Genomic DNA, 6,796 nt, shown 5'->3' on the forward strand with positions numbered 1-6,796 from the left:
TTCTCTAGAGTTCCCTTCCCCTTCTACATTGATGGTAGCATCAATAGGACAGAACAGTAGTTTGATCATGCTAATAACCACATCATTTTGATACACACTGTATAATTGGTGCCATTTATTTTATTGAGAACAAAAGCAGAGAACCCTTATTTAATGGGAAGTTTGATCACTTTTTATTGTAGTACTCAAGATATGTTTTTGTGCCATAGAGAAGGAGGAAACAAAGAAAAAAGAGAATTGTAGGGGGGCTGATATAAAGAAGGGCAAGTTAATGGATAGTGGACAGAAGAAAACCAAGCTTTGAGGAGGATCAGGGTAAAAAAAAAAGAGAGAGAAGGATAAATGGGGCTCAGGATAGAAAAAGAGACATGCACAGTTAGTATTCAAGACTGTGAATGTGAATAGGATGACTTCATCTATAAAAAAGAAACAGACAGCACAATGTATTAAAACCTAAATCTAACAATGTGTTATTAATAGGAAAGGCACTTGAAGGAGAGAGATCCACACAGTAAAAACAAAGAGTTGGAGCAGGCTCTCTTGCACTTCAGGTGAACTAATAAAATAAGAAAATACTAAAACTAAAAGAAGAGAATAATAATTTTTAAAATGATTGTAAATTTCTGCTTTTCTCCTAAGCTCAGTGCCAGGATCTGCTACTTCAGTTGCATCCCAGAAACAAGATGGTGAAGGTCAGAGTCAACGGATTTTGGGCGGCTGGTGACCAGTGTTGCATTCACCTCAGGTGGAGTAGACATCATGGCCATCAATGACCCCTTCATTGACCTCAACTACATGGTTCATATATTTCAATATGACTCAACCCATGGCAAGTTCAAGGGCACTGTCAAGGCTGAGAATGGGAAGCTGCTGATCAATGGAAAAGCCATTACCATCTTCCAGGAGAGGGATCCCACCAATATCAAATGGGGAGGTGCTGGAGCCAAGTATGTTGTAGAGTCCACTGAAGTCTTTACCACCATGGTAAAGGCTGGGGCTCACTTGAAGGGTGGAGCCAAGAGGGTCATCATCTCTGCCCCTTCTGCTGATGCCCCAGTGTTAGTGATGAGAGTGAACCATGAGAAATATGATAATTCCCTTAAGATTGTCAGTAATACTCCCTGCACTATCAACTGCTTGGCCCCCTTGGCCAAGGTCATTCATGACAACTTTGGCATTGTGGAAGGACTCATGACTACAGTCCATGCCATTACTGCTACCCAGAAGACAGTACATGGCCCCTCCAGTAAGCTGTGGCATGATGGGCGTGGTGCTGCCTAAGCCTAAAACATCATCCCTACTTCCACTGGTACTGCTAAGGCTGTAGGCAACGTCACACCTGAGCTGAATGGGAAGCTCACAGGCATGGCCTTCTGTGTTCCTACACCCAATGTATCTGTTGGAGATCTGACTTGCAGCCTGGAGAGACCTGCCAGATATGATGAGATCAATAAAGTGGTGAAGCAGGCATCAGAGGGACCCTTGAAGGACATCTTGGGTTACACAGAGGACCAGGTTGTATCCTGTGACTTTAACAGCAACACGCACTCTTCCACCTGATGCTGGCATTGGCATTGCCCTCAATGACCACTTTGTCAAGCTCATTTCTTGGTATGACAATGAGTATGGTTACAGCAACCATGTAGTGGACCTCATGGTCTACATGGCCTCCAAGGAGAAAAGTGGAAAGCCATGGATCTTCATCCCCAGTCAAAAAAGGAGTTAAACCACTGGGGAGCCTACATTCCTAACTTATGTTCCTGTACTATGTCCCATTTACATCCTTCTCCCAATACACCCCTGTAGTAGGGGGGAGAAGCCTAGAGTCCTGTATTGTGTACTACCAACAAGGTCACCACATTCAATGCAAAATAAAATAAAATAAAATGATTGCAAGAAAATCATTCAACTAATAAAGAAAACTAGGAACAGTTTTTATTAAAAAATAAGAAATATATTGGTTAATTTGATATGAGAAAATCATATTAATAATGTGAAAATGAAAAAGTTGAATTCACAACCAATGAAGATGAAATTAAAGCAATTATTATTGGTAACTATTTCCATTACACTCCATTTCCATAGTTCCATTGGTAACTATGCCATTAAATCTGACAATTTACCCAAAATCAATGATTATTTAAAAAATAATTGTTGGGGAGGAGCCAATATGGCAGAGTAGAAAGATACACATATACTAGCTCCGAACCCACAGCTCATAAATTACCTGCAAAGAAGAACTCCCAACAAATTCTGGAGCAGCAGAAGTCACAGAAAAGCAGAGCAGATGAGATTTCTGTTCCAGAGAGACCTTAAAACCTGATGCAAAAAGGTCCATCAAGCACTGGACCTGGAGCAGAGCCCAACCCTCTCTTGACCAAGCAGCACCAAGAGAAGCAGATCTGAGCAGGCTTCAGGGAAAAAATGTCCAACGGCTGAGCAGGTCCCTCAACCCACAGGCCCCAAAGGTCAGTGAGAGAGTCTTTTTGACTCACCGAGAGGGGAGTGGGTTGTCTCCATAACTCAGGCCTCCTGGGGAGGCACCAGGTGAGGCAGCAGCAGATTGGGGCTCCCAAAGCAGACAGGAGCCCAGATCCATTGTTGAAGGTCTCCACATAAACCCCTTGAGGGAACTGAGCCCCGTGAGGTGGCCCTGCCCACACCTGAGCACCTGAACTTAATCTCACACTGATTAGCAACCCTGCCCCCTCCAAAGCCCTAAGGCTGGGAAGCAGCATTTGAATCTCAGACTCCAAGCACTAGCTGGGTGGATCTGGAGGCAAGGTGCTTGAGGAAAGGACATTCAGAAGTCAAGTCATTGGCTGGGAAAATGCCCAGAAAAGGGGGAAAAAAGACTATAGAAGGTTACTTTCTTGGTGAACAGATATTTCCTCCCTTCCTTTCAGATGAGGAAGAACAATGCTTACCATCAGGGAAAGACATACAAATCAAGGCTTCTGTATCCTAGCCCATCCAATGGGCTCAGGCCATGGAAGAGCTCAAAAAGGATATTGAAAATCAAGTTAGAAAGGTGGAGGAAAAACTGGGAAGAGCAAGGAGAGACATGCAAGCAAAGCATGAAAAACAAGTAAACACCCTGCTAAAGGAGACCCAAAAAAATGTTGAAGAAAATAACACCTTGAAAAATGGGCTCACTCAATTGGCAAAAGAGGTTCAAAAAGCCAATGAGGAGAAGAATGCTTTCAAAAGCAGAATTAGTCAAATGGAAAAAGAGGTTCAAAAGCTCACTGAAGAAAATAGTTCTTTCAAAATTAGAATGGAACAGATGGAGGCTAATGACTTTATGAGAAACCAAGAAATCACAAAACAAAACTAAAAGAATGAAAAAATGGAAGATAGTGTGAAATATCTCATTGGAAAAACAACTGACCTGGAAAATAGATCCAGGAGAGACAATTTAAAAATTATGGGACTACCTGAAAGCCATGATCAAAAAGAGAGCCTAGACATCATCTTTCATGAAATTATCGAGGAAAACTACCCTGAGATTCTAGAATCAGAGGGCAAAATAAGTATTTAAGTAATCCACAGATCACTGCCTGAAAGAGATCCAAAAAGAGAAATTCCTAGCAACATTGTGGCTAAATTCCTGAGTTCCCTGGTCAAGGAGAAAATATTGCAAGCAGCTAGAAAGAAACAATTCAAATATTGTGGAAATACAATCAGGAAAACACAAGATCTAGCAGCTTCTACATTAAGGGATCAAAGGGCATGGAATATCATATTCCAGAAGTCAAAGGAACTAGGACTAAAACCAAGAATCACCTACCCAGCAAAACTGAGCATAATACTTCAGGGGAAAAAATGGTCTTTCAATGAAATAGAGGACTTTCAAGCATTCTTGATGAAAAGACCAGAGCTGAAAAGAAAATTTGACTTTCAAACACAAGAATGAAGAGAAGCATGAAAAGGTAAACAGCAAAGAGAAATCATAAGGGACTTATTAAAGTTGAACTGTTTACATTCCTCCATGGAAAGACAATATTTGTAACTGTTGAAACTTTTCAGTATCTTGGTAATGGGTGGGATTACACACACACACAGAGACAGAGAGCACAGAGTGAATTGAATATGATGGGATCATATCTTAAAAAATGAAATTAAGCAGTGAGAGAGAAATATATTGGGAGGAGAAAGGGAGAAATGGAATGGGGCAAATTATCTCTCATAAAAGAGGCAAGCAAATGACTTTTTAGTGGAGGGAAAAAGAGGAGAGGTGAGAGAAAAACATGGTTTACTCTCATCACATTCCACTAAAGGAAGGAATAAAATGCACACTCATTTTGGTATGAAAACCTATCTTACAATACAGAAAAGTGGGGGAGAAGGGGATAAGCAGGGTGGGGGGGATGATGGAAGGGAGGGCAATGGGAGGAGGGAGCAATGTGAAGTCCACGCTTTTGGGGAGGGACAGGATCAAAAGAGAGAGCAGAAGCAGTGGGGGGCAGGATAGGATGGAGGGAAATATAGTTAGTCTTACACAACATGACTATTGTGGAAGTCATTTGCAAAACTACACAGGTATGGCCTATATTGAATTGCTTGCTTTCCAAAGGGAAGCAGTGAGGAGGGAGGGATGAAGAGAAGTTAGAACTCAAAGTTTTAGGAACAACTGTCGAGTACTGTTCTTGCTATAAGGAAATAAGAAATACAGGTAAAGGGGTATAGAAAGTTATCTGGCCCTACAGGACAAAAGAGAAGATGGGGACAAGGGAAGGGAGGAATGATAGAAGAGAGGGCAGATTGGTGATAGGGGCAATTAGAATGCTTGGTGTTTTGGGGTCGGGGAGGGGACAAAAGGGGAGAAAATTTGGAACCCAAAATTTTATGAAAATGAATGCTAAAAGTTAAATAAATTAATTTAAAAAAAATTATTGTCAAGATTAACAGACACGGGAAGGATCTTCTCCACGGGGGTGGGCCCACAGTGCACAGTGCAGTGTGGCCAGCACAAGGGAGCAGTAGGGCCCTGGGAAACCAGAGAACAGCAGGGGGAACTGGCAGAGCAGCAGCTAAAGTTGGGAGACCAGCAAAGCCAAGCCAGTGAGAGCTGCTGAGCTCCAGATATCACTGCAGCAGCTCCTGAGACTTTCAGCCAGAAGATTAAGCATCGGTTAGTCACCTACTTGAACTTCTGGGAACCAGGATGTTGGAGTGATCACTAAATGCTCTCTCCTCCTCCCTTGATGACCGTGAAAGAACCATGAAATATTTCCTCAGAAAAATCCTAGATCAGCAGGAAAAGTAGAGGGAACAAATAGTCTCTTAACACCTGAGGCTAGAAAAATAAATCCTGGATAGAAAATCTAAGAATTATTGCTCTACTAGAAAGTCATGATTAGTAAAAGAGCCTGGGCAATATAATCCAAGAAATCATCAAGGAAAACTGTCCAGAAGTGCTAGATCCAGAGGGCAAAATAGTCATCAAAAGAATCCGCCGTTCACCTCCCAAAAGGGATCCCAAACTCAAAGCCCCAAGAAATATTGTTGCCAAATTCCAGAACTAGCAAGAGAAGGAGAAAATACCACAGGCAACCAGAAAGAAACAATTCAAATATCGAGGAACTACAGTCAGGATCACACAGGACCTTGCAGCTTCTACATTAAAAGATCAAAGGAATTGGAATCCGATATTCCATAAAGCAAAGGAGCTGGGACTACAACCAAGGGTGAACTACCCAGCAAAGTTCAGCATAACATTTCAGGCAAAGAGACAGTCATTCAATGAAGTAAAAGATTTCCAGAACTTCTTGACAAAACCACCAGAACTTAATAGACAATTCGATCTTCAAATGCAGGTCTCAAGAGAAGCATAAAAAGGTAAACGGGGAAAAAAAAAACAAAACTTGTTACTCAATTTGGGCAAACTGTTTACCTCCCTATAAGGGAAGATGATACCTGTTAATCTTGAGAACTGTGTATCTATTACGAAATATAAAAGGGATATACATAGAGGGAATGGGCATAAAGTAAATGATGTCATGTTAAAAATATGATGAAAGTATGCAGAAGGGACTGTAACAGGAGGTGTGAAAAGCAGGAAGAAGACAATGGTAAATTACATCACAGGAAGAAGTACAAAATTACAGTAGAGGGAAAGAAGGGAGGGTGATGAGCATTGTTTGAGAGGTACTCTCATCCGATTTGTTTCAAGGAGGGAACAATTAACTTAAGTAGATAATCCTAACTAGATCTATAGGTAGTAGGAGGGGAAGGGAGAAGAAAGGGGAGGGAAGTTAAAAGAGAGGGAAGAAGCAGTAAGGATAAAGGGGAGTAAAAGGGAGGGGGGCTAAAAGAAGGAAGGGAAGGCTGCAGGAGGGGGTGGTGAAAAGTGAAAACTATTGAGGAGGGGAAAGGAGATGGAAGAGCTAAAAGCACAAAGGGTGGGAAAGAGGATGGAGGGAAATACACGGATTGTAATCATAACTGTGAATGCGAATGGAATGAATGCTCCCATGAAACAGAGACAGATAGCAGAATTGATTAAAAGCCATAATCCAACAATATGTTGTTTACAAGAAACATATTTGAAACAGGGGGATACACACAGGATAAAGGTCAAAGGTTGGAGCAGAATATATTGTGCTTCAGTTGATGTAAGAAAAGCAGGAGTAGCAATCCTAATCTCAGACAAAGCAAAAGCAGAAATAGATTGAATCAAAAGAGATAAGGATGGAAACCATATCCTGCTAAAAGGCACCATAGACAATGAAGCAACATCATTACTAAATATGTGTGCTCCAAGTGGTATAGCATTCAAATTCTTAGAGGAGAG

General features: G+C 41.5%; 1 pseudogene; it reads left to right on the top strand.

Moving 5' to 3' along the window:
* Positions 1-683: 683 nt before the first annotated feature.
* LOC140527741 (glyceraldehyde-3-phosphate dehydrogenase-like) lies at positions 684-1,776 on the top strand (annotated as a pseudogene).
* The last annotated feature ends 5,020 nt before the right edge of the window (positions 1,777-6,796 follow it).

The sequence above is a fragment of the Notamacropus eugenii genome, chromosome 1, assembly GCF_028372415.1.
Source record: "Notamacropus eugenii isolate mMacEug1 chromosome 1, mMacEug1.pri_v2, whole genome shotgun sequence".
Classification (NCBI taxonomy): domain Eukaryota; kingdom Metazoa; phylum Chordata; class Mammalia; order Diprotodontia; family Macropodidae; genus Notamacropus; species Notamacropus eugenii.